Here is a 14,567-nt window from a genome sequence, read left to right as displayed (position 1 = left end):
ATGTGTTAAAGCAGTTTACCTTAAGTACCAGATGTCTAGATGCCAAAGTGATGCCTTTCATATGAACCCCTAAACTGAAGCATCTGGAAACAGAATATTCTGGTGTCCATAATTCTGAGATAAGGCAACTAAAACTATACAGTATTACCTCTGTGGCCATATTACATATTAATGGTATTATAATACTTTCCCTTGCATTTTCAATTTCTTTCTACATGAATCACTCTATCTATTTTTCTTTTCACTGCCATGAAACAGTGAAGCCAAACTATACATGACATTAAATACATAGTTTGGCACTGCCAGACTTTTAAGTAGCAGCTGCTGGAAGAGTCATCAGAACTGAGACTGTAGCAAGGTTTCTAAAACTCCTTTCACCAGTCTTATAAAAAAAAGACATATACTTTTGAAGCTTCTATTTGGCACTTCTCATTAGCGCTCTCTTCATGGTCAAATGACTGTTTCATATAAAGTTCCTGTGATGGATACCCTACGTCATGCCTGTCACTCATAGCGGAAGCTCATTTGGATAAATAAATCCAGCGGTGGCAGCTAGAGAAAGAGGGAACGTCACCAGCGTGAACCCCTGGTTTGTGAGAGAATGAAACAGGGGCATGGGTGAACGTGACAGTTTCTATCAGGAACGTGTAAGAGGAAGGTGTTAGAAATGTCCCCTCCATGTCTAACATGCCCAGTGTTGATTGGGCATCACATGGCTGAGTTAAATTATAAAGGAAAGGAAAGGAAAATCACAGAATGCCACACCATGGTAAGTCATAACTGGAGTAGGCCCATTGAATAAATGAGAATTTGGTGATTCAGCTCCTCCATAAGATCCACAGATTCAATGGCCCTACTTTACCAATGGATTTCAGTGCATGTGTATTTAATTTGGCTATTTGCTGATGCATTTGATGAGCTTCCCATCACACTGCAAAATCTTTTTCTTGAACATTTACTGCCACTTCAGACTACATTATATAGAGTTGAAGCTCCAAAGCATTTTACTTTGGAGCTGTTTAGATATGCTACATTTTTTTTTGTTTCACAGCCAGCCATATACCTTGCCAGGAAGCTAAGAGGGGTTTCTGATAGGGCTGGGAAAATCTGTATCTTACAGGGTACGCAAAATGTCTTGAAAATAAAATTTATTATATATTACACTTAGGCTATATACTTGAATATACGGTATATTATTTTTACTACAATCCAAAATACTTTGACGATATCAAGTAGTGGAAGATTAGTTGAATTCTTGTCTCTTAGGTAGAGTACACTGGACTTGTTCACTGCATGTTTTTCTTAGTAGCTAACCACATTTTTATTTCACATTATTCTACCTGGCGACTCCAGAATCAGCTACACTACACAGATACCAAAAGCATGCTGCTTTTTTTTTTTTTAGTAGGACCATGAGCTCCTACTGAGTAAAAGCCTGATGGGATCAATGTGGCCTCCCAAAAAACCCAATTTTTAAATGAAAACAACAAATACATTTTACTGTATCAAAACATATACCATATTTTTTGCTCCATAAGATGCACCTGACCTTAAGACACACCTAATTTTTAGAGGAGGAAAACATGCTGGGCCATGCTCCCAGCATGGGAGGCCTCCCAGCATGGCAGTGGGAGGCTTCTGGGTGGTGGTGGCTGAACCCTTTTTTTATTGTATTCACTCCATAAGATGCACATACTTCCCCCCCACACTTTTTTTGGGGAAAAGTGTGTCTTATGGAGCGAAAAATACGGTACTATACCTTCTTCCTGACATAACACTTTGCATGAATTCCTATTATACTGGTTTTGGTTTTTTTTTCCCAAAAGGCATAAGGAAACTGCAGCACATTGAGAAATCCATGTAATTTACAGAGCAGGATTTAAGCCTTAGAATGAAAACAGATATTAAAATACACATGAGAGGAAGTCAAGTACTGTAATAGAAATGCTAAAGTTACCAGCATGTTGATGGTCTTTACAATGATAAAGATCTCTCAAAATTTAGGAACACATAGAACTCTGTTGCCAAACAGCAAATTTCTGAACCTGAATGGAAATAATGGTGTAATGGTTCAGTTTAATTAACCTGTTTCCATTCCCAGGTATGCTTTCAGGTTGCAATGTGCGCCTGTGAATCAAATATCTTCATGAGGAGGCTCTGGCCTTGAGAGGATAGGAAGGGTGATTAAAAAAATTATTGGCCTGCACAGATCGGCAAAAAGATGGTAATTGCACCAATTGTTAGTTGCAATGCAGCGTTTCCCAAATCTCTGATAAGAGACACATTTTTTTTCCTCAAATTAATTTGGAGGTCATTAAAATACACTTGATACGTAGGAACACACAGGGGAAAATCATATTGTGTACCTTTATGCCTTGCATAACTCATATTGGATGCTGAAAACAATTCATTAACACTAATTAAAAGCTTCCTATCCCCATCTTTGTGGTTCCAAGACTCCTAGGTCTCCCTTTTGCTATAGGGAAGAGTTAGGGAGCCTCAGAACAGGGCAGCGGGGGAGAGAAAAGTCAAAAACCGCTACCAGATCATAGCTGCCAGGATCAGGACCACTGCTGGCAATTCAGCTCCCCCCCCCTTTTTTAAACTTTTAAAGATTCCCCCCTTCCTGTCCCGGGCTCCTAAAGGCAAAATTAGGGAGCCTTGGGACCTGAAAGAAGGGGGGGGGGATAGTAAGATTTTATTTCGTGTATATTAAATGTTTCCAATATCCAATCTCGGTAATGCTGGGCACCAAGGTATGCTATGGGATTTTGCCCACAGAATCTATATGAGGGAGGGGTAACTTATCTTTATTGGGGGAAAAACACCTTCCAGTTAAGACAAATTTTAAAAGCCACCATATAAATAAATATAAATAAAACAAAAGAAGCAAACAGTCAATACCAACTACATTTAGAATCACATACAACACAGACCTACTGCTCCTAGCAAATCTAGCTGGATCTCTAAAGAAATCACAAAAAGGACCAGGAACTACCTTGTAAGACTTCTCTTATGCAAATATGTCCTGCCCACAATAAAATGCTACTCATAAATTTGCCTCCAATAAGGTCTTCATGCCCAGCTCAAAATTCTCCCAAGGGAAACACTTTTCAGGCTTAGATGCGTTCTATCAAAAGCCCTAGCCAAAAGGAGTAGAAAACCACAATTTTCACCTCACAACTGACATTGTACATAGTCCACTGGAGTAAAAGCCACAAGAAGAAAGTTCAGCTATTCAGAAAGTGCCAAACTGGGATGTGGAACTGAAGCATCAGTGAATAATAGCTATAATAAAAAGTCAGCTACTGTATGTTACACCCTGCCATTAACATATAATCAAGAGTGGATAACATGTGGTCTTCCAGATATTGTTGGACTGCAAACTCCCTTTAGCCTTAAGCCAGCACAGCCAATGGTGACAGATGAATATACCATACGTACATATTCATATACAGTATGTGGTATTCCATTTGATATTTTACTAAAGAAGTGTTGATATTCCATTAGACGAAAATGTACATGGTCTTTATATCATACAGAAATAAAATGTATAGCAATAGAATAAGGTAGAAATATTGTGAAATATTAATAGAAAATGGGTGTAAATTCTGCCAGTTTTATATTCTCAGGGCTTTTATTAGTTGCAGTCATCAATCATCTGAGATTACCCAAAAAAGTAGACTGCAGAGATGAAAATTAAAATGTCCCTAGATTCCATTCCCCACGAGCTTGACCTCTTAAATCTAGTAAACATGTGTGCCTTTCAAATTTTATTTTCCATTGCCTTCAGCTGCAGACAAAATGCACTGTTTTAGATGACTCTAGCCAACAGGCTCTTAAAACTTTGCTGGCAAACAGCAGGTTTGTGAATTCAGTGTAAATAATGGCTTCACTTAATTAACCCATTCCTGTCCCCAAGTATGCTTTCAGATTGCAAACAACTCATTTTAGTTCATGCAATGTACATCTGTGAAACAACTATCTTCATGAACAGCCTCTGGCCTTGAATGGATTAGAAGGTTGATCCAATTATTACACAATGAAAAAGCTCATTATTTGTTGGCAACTGTGCAGATAACCTCTATAAAAAGAGGTGAAAGGATGATAATTGCACAACTTAGTTGCACTGCAATCTTTTTCAAACATCAGATAAGAGGCACATTTTTCTCACATTAACCTAAGAGGCTGCATGTCTTCATGGTGGGGAGGGGGCTTGCTTTCCTCTTGGCTCCATTTCTGACCTTACATCTGCACATTGAGCTGAAAGTTCAAACAGTGGCTCCACATCTATATTTGCACCAGGTGTGCCATCCAGTCAGTGATATTGCATGATGGGATTTGGTGAACAAATGCAGTACTAAATTTTACAGTGCAGTGTTTGGCATAATGCATGTTGGATATTCTGTTTTTCTTTTGTTTGGTGCTGGTCTTTGACCATAAGAAATTAAATTCAAATTTGCATACAGTACCCGCACATGTATAGCTGTATATGTGTGAGCAACCCTTTTCAGACCCTTGGCTCCATGTGTGATGGTCCAAGAGCTGGGTCAATGGGGTTTGTGAGACTCCTCTCCATGTGTAAACTGTGGGTGAACTTACTCTTCCACAAAACAGTGTGCAAAAGTAAGATTTATCTGGCTAAAAGAAGTCCTTCCTCCCCAATCTGTGCCAGTCCATGCCTTTTGACTGGAAGGCAGAAATCATAGAAGAGTGATCTGTTAGGAGATGCACTGGCCAGCTTCCTCTGAAGGCAGGCAATCTGTTTCTTCCTCCTTAGTGGCTGATCAGAGATGGGTGGAATCATTTCCTTTCATTCTGGGGAATTCTGACAAAGAACAAATAGCATTTGCTCCTAAAGTATGCCATGTTCTTCACATTCCAGGAGGAAACAATAAGGAGACTGTAAAGACATCCCTTGAATTAAAGAAGGGTTAATATGGTCCAAGCATTCAGGTACATGGATTTGGGTACATCACATTTCTGTACCAGGTCTTCAGATTTTTAAGGAAACCAAACATGTTCATATTCAATATACATATTTTTGTAGGAAACCTCCTTTAACATACACATTGGGGAATGCAATATTTGAATCAAGAAGCATATAACACAATTTGGAGAGATCTGCAAATGAAAGAATGGCTGTTTTCAGATCTACAAATGGTATGGGAAGGTCATCTGGCTCAGAAATGAAGACCAAGTAAAACTGTTTCACTTTTTGTAGATTAGACACCTTTGGAAGGAGAAGATAAGGGTTTAACACAGCCAAGAAGCCTGTGCTGCACTCCTGATTTGCATGCACTATGGCCTTGAAATGATGGAGCAAAAAGCAACAGCATCTCTCCTTCTGTGCATAGGAGGCCAATCTTTACATCTAGAACTGGCCTAGAACAGAAAGGAGCCATTTCCAAAGGTCTGGGGGCTGCATGCCCAGTGCTTCAGACCTTTGAGGGTCAACCTGTGCACCCCCCAAATCCACTTGTTTTGTAAAATGAAAAATACCCTCTGCAGGGATGGATGGGAGTGATTTTGATAATGTGGGGAGATCTCCTCCACCTATTTTAGCTTTTTTGTTGTTATTTTCCTTCTTCTGTCCCTACAAAAAAAGGGGGAGGTACTAGCCAGTATTTACTAAATGGTGCCCACAGATTATATTTTGGATACCTTCAGTCTTAGAAACCTCCTCGGCCAATCCTGGCCCTGGTCCAGAAATATTTCCTGTGGTTCTGGCCTTTCTTCTCGTGGGTGCACTGCACTACCCTACCTCAGTATTATGAACAAATGTTCCATTGATATCTGGGGTAGGACCAGAAAGCTTGAAGGATTTTATAATTGTGAGACAAACTGCCCTCATCATGATCCTGTTGTTAGCTGCCCAGAGTAGACTTTGGTATAGATGGGTGTGATATAAATTAAATAAATAAATAAATTTAATTTAATCCTCCCAAGTTAAAATAGATATTGGGACATAAAATATCTTTGGTTGTCCGTGCTTGGGAAATGTTCTGAAAGGAAAACAAATACTAAAATTCCTGTCCTCTTTCCTTTTTCTCTCTCTTTATTTGATTTATTTTTATTTTTCCCATCTTATCAAGTTTATTATATATTACACTTAGGCTATATACTTGAATATACGGTATATTATTTTTACTCCAGTACAAAATACTTGGATGATATCAAGTAAAGGAAGATTAGTTGAATTCTTATCTCTTAGGTAGAGTACACTGGACTTGTTCACTGCATGTTTTTCTTAGTAGCTAACCACATTTTTATTTCACATTATTCTACCTGGCGACTCCAGAATCAGCTGCACTACACAGATACCATGAGTTCCTACTGAGTAAAAGCCTGATGGGATCAATGTGGCCTTCCAAAAAACTCAATTTTTAAATGAAAACAACAAATACATTTTACTATGTCAAAACATATACAGTATTTTTTGCTCCATAAGATGCACTGGACCTTAAGACACACCTAATTTTTAAAGGACGAAAACAGGGAATATATTCTGAGCCAAATAGTGTAGTAAAATATTTAATAAATTATAACAGAATAACATTTGAACCATGTAAAGTGAACAGCAGTCAACAGTGGCATTAAGAACCATTACCACTGTCATTAACAAATGGAGAGACTTAAAGCTTTGTGAACTCTAGTTTATGTACCATAAATTTGTGTACCATAAATTTAATTCAAGTACATATAGACCATTATCAGTCAGTGATAAGACCTATACCACACTACCTATATTTTACATTTCCTTTCATCCACCTCCTCCCCATGCTTATAGAAATGTCTCAATGACAGGTGAGATTGTTGTGCAACTCTGCTCAGCTACAGCTCAAGCCTATATTAAGTTAGAAATGGTTTGTCTGATCTGGCACTGCATTGAGAGGTCCCTTTTAGTTGTGTGGAGGATAAATAGTGGAATTAAAACTATTTAACAGCTGGTTTTCCATATTTACTTTAGGTTATGCAAAAGAACAGCAACACAAAGCTTAACCTGATCCCATTCACCAGCAGTAGCACATGCTCAGCATAAGACCAAATCTCGGGTTTCTGACATTATTGAACATTTATAGCATGCAGGGCACAACAGGTTAGGCCACACAAAGCCATGAACAATGTTCTTGAAGAGCCAAAAAAACTGAATACAAACTATAATAGCTGAAATCAGGAAGCAGGTACTGTAATCCAGTTAGAAGTCACGAGGCACAGTTAGTTTCCTTGCTGCAACACCCTTTGAAAATACATTTTCTATTAGATACCCAGAACTAGTTAAAAAGTTTGAAAGTTGAATCCAAATTTCCCATAGAAATGCATTTCCTTTTTTTCTCTCTTTATTTGATTTATTTTTATTTTTCCCATCTTATAGAATCATTTAATTAATTAATTGTTATAATTTTTTAGAACTTGTTATCCTTATGTTGTAAGCCGCCTAGAGTGGTCGAAATGATTAGATAGGCGGGGTATGTATAAATAAATAAATAAATAAATAAATAAATAAATAAATAAATAAATAGAAACATGCTGTCTTTGGGAAGAAAATTCCCTAAAAATAAATATATACATTTAAATGAGAAGAGTTTTGTTGCTGATTTCTTCTTCAAGTGTAGAATAATACAGAGGTTGGCCATTTGCAAACTAAAGAGACACAGGCCTAATGCAAAGTCAAAGCAGAATGATACACTTTCATTGGAGGTTGATTAGAAGTAGATGAAGTGGACAATCTCTTCTCCAGGTCAAGACACACTAGAAGACACAAGCACTTTCAATTACTGTGGTGCCTCGCTTAACAACGATAATCTGTTGCAGGAAAATCGCAGTTAAGCAAAAACAGCGTAAAACGAAATTAAAAACCCATTGAAATGCATTAAAACCCGTTCAATGTGTTCCAATGGGGTAAAAACTCACCGTCCAGCAAAAATCCTCCATATGGTGGCCATTTTTGCTGCCTGTATAGCAAGGAATATGTCCCTAAACACAGTGGGTAGCCATTTTAAGCACCCGGCTGCCATTCTGAAACCGTCAATCAGCTGTTAAAAAAAACATTGTTTTGCGAAGAATCGGTTCCCGAGGCAGGGAACTAATCATTGCAAAGCGAAAAAAACTATTTAGACAATCGTTTTGCGATCGCAATTGTGATTGCAAAAAGATCATCGTACAGTGATTTCGTCATAATGTTTGGCAATGGTTAAGCGAGGCACCACTGTATTTAATTATTTTCTCATAACATAACACGTTCTTGGAATGACTGGAGTAATGTGATTAGCATGGACAATAAAGGCACGTCTGCTGGGCAGAAGTTTGCCACAGAGATAAATGAATGCCTGTGGAAATGATTCTGAGTGTTCAGTGTCACATTGGTCTGCATAAAGTGTCTTGCAGATCGTAGTTGCAGAATTATGGTAGATCAGGTCCTGGATGACCTTTGAAAGGCTGCTTCAGCAGTGGTCAAAATGGAACTGGGAGATAATTGTGTGAGGGTGGCGCTAACAGTTTTCTAGGTTCTGGAGGATTCTGAGGACAATTGAGCAGGTGCAGAACAAGCCATAAGTGTGAATCCCAGAGACCAAGAATATCCAGAATACTAACAGTGATTAAAATGTTGGTTCGGTTCATGGTGGGGCAATTTTGTAATTGTTAGTTAATTTTTTAATGAATTGATTAACAGAGCCTGTGTACTGATGTCCAATAAAAGCGCAAAATAAAAACAGACCACAAAAAAAAACCCCAGATGTTAAAGGCAGACTAAGAACAATTTCAAAAGCCTGAAGCCTGAGAGTATAATACATTTACAAATGGAGGCAGGCTGACTTCATTGGGAGGAAATGTCACAAGTGCTTCTACAGAATAATTACTGGCTTCTGTACTCACCAACATAACCTCTCAGGGTTCTGGGGCACACAATATTCCTGCAAATGAAGATTTCAGACTCTGGGTGGTCTCAAGTGGGAAGAGGCAGTCTTTCAGCCATCACATACAAACCCATTTAGAGCTTTATAAGTGAAAAACAGCTTTTTCTATTGAGCTCAGAAACAAACTGGAAGCTAGTGCTGTTTGTTCAGGACTAAGTTATACAGTCTCCAAAGTGCTTACAATTTCTAAAGTACATAGCCCTAGGGGATGGTGAAAAAAAGAATTTCAGTGGTATTGAGATTCTCACTGAAATTACCTGTTTCACGCCTTTCAAGATCTTTTGTTGTGAGACAGAGCACAGGTAGCCTCAGAAATCTTCCAATCTGCAAGGCTTGCTGTATGTTTCCAAGTTATGCAAGAATTTTTAAAATGTAAATAGATAAAAATGCAAAGAATTGATAAATATGTACAAACACACTTCAGTAAATGGAGAGGATGTTTACAAAAAATGTATACACTGGAGAAAATATAAACACATATCTTAGAGAAATGTATATAAACGGGTATTTCCGAAGTCTTACAAATGAATACAAAGAAACAATGGAATGGAGAGGGGTTCACAAATGGGATTTGGAGCGACACAGCAGAAACTGAGAGTTTTCATATTTCTAACAGTAGCTTCTGAACACTTTTCAATAGCAGACCCAAACAGAAGGTATTATAATCAAGAAGTAATGAAGGCATGGACCACTGGCCAAATTTGCCTTCCATAGCAAGCTGAACCTGGGCAAAAGCTCAGCCACAGTAGCCACCTGGCTTCCAGGAATGATGTGCCTCCAAGAATAAATACAAGCTGTGGACCTGGTCCTCCAGAATGGGCACAACCCTATTCAAAATAGGTTATAATCCCAATTCCATCCCAGCCCTTTTGACAGCCAATTGAACATCTCTCTTGCTAGGGCTGAGCTACAGTTTGCTCCCCAACATCTGGTCCCTCATTGAATCCTGTGTCTCAGGACAGGATTTCTATAGCTTTGCATCAGTTGAAAAAGAGAGAGCAACTGGGCTGGGTATAATCAGCATAATTGTGAGGCCAAACCCAAATTTCACAAGACCTTCCCAGGCAGCTCTCTGTAAATTCTAAAAAGAACAGGAGACCATATGGAGCCTTAAGGAAGGGCATAAGTAAACCGCCATTAGGTTGAACAGTGGTCACTCAACACCAGCTCCTGCAAATGTTCAGCCAAACAGTACTACAACCACAGTGTTATCAGCCATGTGACCCAGAAGGAAACCATGATCAACGGTAGTGACAGGTTGAACAGAAGCAGCTAAGATGTCCCACCCTTATACACACATCAAGTTCCAAGTGTAGATCGTCCATGAAGGAAGGCAAAGCTGCTTGAGTCCAAAAACCAGGACTGAACCCAGGCTGGCCTGGATCCAAATAATCCAGTCCAAGACCTCTTGGAGTTGTGATGTCACCACTCATTCTTACAACCTTAAGACTGAGTACCTCAGCAACTCTTCCATACAATAGAAGAAAAGTCAAGCATTGGCTTGCTCAGAGGGATAGTGGAGGCAGCAGACCAGGTGGAGTTTCATATTTTGTATAGGATCAGAGAGAAAAAAAACTATATAAAACATTCTGCCACTGCATATTACAGGTATAAGAGGAGCCAATGAGAAACACTTTTCTCTGTGTAACAGGCTAGGAGTGGGAACAGTCCCTCACTGCACAGTGATTGTTTAAAGTACTTTTACGGGTCCATACATCTTCTGAAATCTCCTTGGTAAGAGTCCTCAGGTAAGAGCTGTGGTGTACAACTGAACCTGCCCTACACCATGATATGGAAGAATATCAGCAATAATTGAACAGACCACAGCCATCCCTAGGCATGTCTTGGGAGGAATGAAGCTCTGGTGTTCCACTTCCTCAGTTTTCCTCATCCATCAAAAACTGCAGTGAGAAATTTTTCTCACAACTTTTGGAAACAGTTCTATTTTCCTTTGAGTGAGACTGTGGGCAACTGCTTAAAATATGGGTGAGGTTCAGGACTCAGATCAAATTGCTTTCTGAAGTGAATGTTACCTAAATTGTGCATAGAAAAATTGCTTTTTGTGGTGGGCTTCATTAATAAACCAAGCCCTACTGACAACACTGTTTTCCTTTTCCTAAGCAAAACAATTAACCATACAAAATTTCTTTCATTTCTGATCACATTCTTTAGGTGCTTAGTCCTTTTCAAATTCAAGTCAGGACACATAAGAATAAATACATACACATCCTCATGAGTAGCTTTCAGAGAAGTCTGGAATAGTCCGTGGAATGAATAATGCAGTTGCAGAGCAAATCCTATGTCAAAGTTGGTTTGTGGTGCCCCTTACCTTCTTGGGTCTCATGGCTATAAACACAAACCATTAAGTGTAAAACCAATTAATCATGGGGGTGGAGGGGGGGAAATGAGACAGAAACTTGCATATTTCCAAACATCTTACCCTACCTCAAGATTCAGAGGAGTTCACAATGGCAAGGATCTTGTTCACCTCCACCTGGCTGGAAGAAAAACTCAGCTAGTCAATAGTCTCACACTAAGAAAGCTGAAGAGATGGCATTGTACAGCGAGGATAACAATGTTAATTATGTGTTCTTTACACTTAATACACATAGATAAAAGTATTTGCTTTCTAAGCATCTCTTAAGTCTGTACATTACTCTGTCACCCAAAGTAAACACTAGTTCATAAGAACAAATACCACTTTGGCCCGCTGAATAATCCACACCCTACTGGTAGGCTTGGAAGAGACTATTGAACTTTTGGGCAAAGTCTAAGTAGAAGAATGAGATGAAGATAGCTCAAATCTGGTCAGTGAAGGAAAAATTATAGATTTTGAGACCAGATAGAGATGCAGTCCTGGGCTTTGAGTGTGATGCTGTTCCCATGGAGCGAATATTCTTTCCAGGCAGTGCCTGCCTAGCTGCTATATTTATAACCAAACAAAATATAACCGTGCTTTTCCACATCAAAAGAATGTACTTTGTACACACAGTCACTTCATGGACCACGGAGGGCACATCTCTCCCAAATTTTGCAGTTATGAGCTGATACTCACCCAGACCCTTTTCTACAACTTTTTGGCTAGAGGTTTACTGTGCCCCATGCTCAGAAGGTATAACTCCCCATGCTTATAGTATCTGAACAGTATGCAAAGACAAGGAGTGTTTTAGAGTTTTAATAGCAAGCCCCACAACTGCCTTCGCTGAATGACTACAGTGCATTCTTGACTAGGTGATGAATGGATCCAGAATCATAAAGTGCATTACAGGCAAACATGAGGCCCTCCCAGACACAACTGTAGATTCAAAATAGAAAGAACAGAATAGAAAATAAAGCACAAATGTGCATTTGTTTATTCTTATATATTTCCACCTTCTGGTAACATAAATCCATCCAGTGCAACTGGTGGAGGACATGGGTCACCTCCAAATGAGATGTAAAATTAATACAGCATTCAAAGTGTCAGCCTTGTTCCTGAGATGAGAGGAAGTTGGCAAAACAAACATCAAAAGTCAAAATTACACTTGACAAGAAATGTCCATTTTCATTTAGGTAGCAACTGGGACATAAGAAAAGCAAAATGATAAAAGCAAAGCTTTAAAAGTTATTTTTAAATGTAATTAATTATATTTTACAATTACAATTAATTACATTAATTACAAAATCAAAAGGCCAGTGAACACATCAATGATAAAGGGGTAGTTCTTTCTTTCTTTCAAATTTTAAATATGTTTTCACTAACTCATAATGCTGCTGTTATTACAGGCCATCAAATCATATCTGACTTACAGTGATCCCAATACGGTTTTCAAAGTTTATGAGATATATAAGGTTTCACCAGCACCACCTAACAGTGAGTTTCCAGGCCCAGACTACACTGAAACTCTATCCAATATTTTCAAATTATTTTGTGATTCATTTGACAGCAATAGCAAGGAGTGAAAAATAAGCATTTATCTACTGAGCAACATATGTACGGTCAAACCTCTTTGTCCAGTTCTGCACGGGAATCAAATAATTAGCATTTAAATTGGTTTCAAATATGCTACAAAGAATGCAGACATAATGCAATGTCTCAGGTACCCATCTTTGAATCCTATATTTATTTGAGTAGAAAACCTATCAGACAAATAGAAGTCCCCAAGAAAGTGGCTTCTCTCTCCTGACCCCCTCTCTTTTTTAAAAATTGGGGACAAGAGCTGCTACCTATACAATAAGCAGACCCCCCAAATAAATGTCATTAAGTAAACAACTTTCTTTAAATTACAGTCTGGTAGCAGAATTCAAGACTTGCCTGCCGACATACGTACATTCATTTCCAATCTGTCATTAATCCCAATCCTGATAAAATTAAGTTCCTAGAGGCACCGAAGTGCAGTCATGTGCATATTTCATCTCAACTGTAACTATACAGACATACTATGGAGACCGCCCCTTCCATCCACACACTTCAATACTTCATATCATCAGATAAACCAGAAAAAAAAGACAATGAGCTCTCTCGGCACAGTCCCCCTCACTTTAAGCCCTCAAAACAGCTCATAAAGTTTGGCTCTTTAACCAAAGACTCCAACCCGTCAGTCCCGTCCGTGGCAACTGGCCCGAAACAAAGTCTGGATGGGGCCCTGGGTAGGTGCCTGCATAGGTCCCCTATACCTGGGGAACTTACCCGGCCGGACTCTCAACCAGTTACATACCTACGTGCCTGATCCATCGGCATGGGAGGATGGGCGTGTCCCAACAATTTACCTGTCAGCCCTCTCAGAAGCACCATTGCAGGGTCTCTATCATCACTGCCTCCAAACCCTCAGATGGAGGGTGATGTGCTTTCCTCCTTACAGGGCCCCCAGGATTGTCCAGGAGAATTTTCAGATGATACAGTACCCTCAACCCTAGAGTAAGAGCATCTTTCCACTACTCAGCTTCTTGACCTCCTCGGTGACTATGCTGTGCTTACAGGCAAAGCAGTGATAGCAATATTCTCCAAACTAGATCATCTTGCTGATCTACTTGAACTAACTGGGCAGCCAACATAGTGTTCTGCAGATCATCATACTATTAGACGTACCGCAGCTCCAGCTCCAAAGTGAATCCAGCACATTCTAAGGTGCTCCCTCCTATACATCTTGGAAGTACTTTGATTAAATTTTTTGAGCCGGTGACATGAACTCTTCATCTGAGACAGCTCTGTCTAGAAATTGCAAAGACTCCAGTGAACCAGGGGAGGTGGTGGAGTTGAACGCTAATTATACACTCTCTCAGCTGCCTTCTTCACATGGATCCGAGGCTGCCTGCTCCCTGGGCACAAAGAAGGCTGCTGCTAAAATTCTCTAGCCCCGTAATCCCGATGGTGCTTTCCAGGATGACCAACTGCCTGTCTACCTTCTGCATAAGAACTAAAAGAGTCTTTCATGAAGTGGCTCCTAGACCTCTTTTGCCTCCCCGCCCTTCTTGAACAGGGAAGTTGCCTTCACCTTCCACAGCCACTGATATTAATCTGAGTGACAATTGCACCTCCTTAATAGCTGCCCCAGAACTGGCCAGCCTGTGCAGGCATACAAAATGCCCAGTGCCTAGTGACGCCTGTATTCATCTCTCTTGGGATGTGGAAAGATTTGCCCAATTGTCAGCCCAGACTGCCCACTTGGA

At 39.5% G+C, this 14,567-nt stretch overlaps 1 protein-coding gene across 6 annotated transcripts in view; it reads right to left on the bottom strand.

Annotated features, from left to right (window-relative positions):
• Positions 1-14,567, bottom strand: part of NTF3 (neurotrophin 3) — a 125,885-nt gene that overhangs the window by 45,162 nt on the left and 66,156 nt on the right. The window contains exon 2 of one of the 6 annotated variants that reach the window (XM_020785752.3): positions 11,364-11,416. The exons of the other annotated variants lie outside the window; for them this stretch is intronic. The gene's annotated coding sequence lies outside the window, so the exon portion shown is untranslated. The remainder of the gene's footprint in view (positions 1-11,363; positions 11,417-14,567) is intronic. 6 annotated transcript variants of the gene reach the window in all.

Source organism: Pogona vitticeps, chromosome 5 (genome assembly GCF_051106095.1).
Source record: "Pogona vitticeps strain Pit_001003342236 chromosome 5, PviZW2.1, whole genome shotgun sequence".
In the NCBI taxonomy this organism is placed as follows: Eukaryota; Metazoa; Chordata; class Lepidosauria; order Squamata; family Agamidae; genus Pogona; species Pogona vitticeps.
Note: the sequence above shows the minus strand (reverse complement) of the source record. Positions and strands in the feature narration are given on the sequence as shown.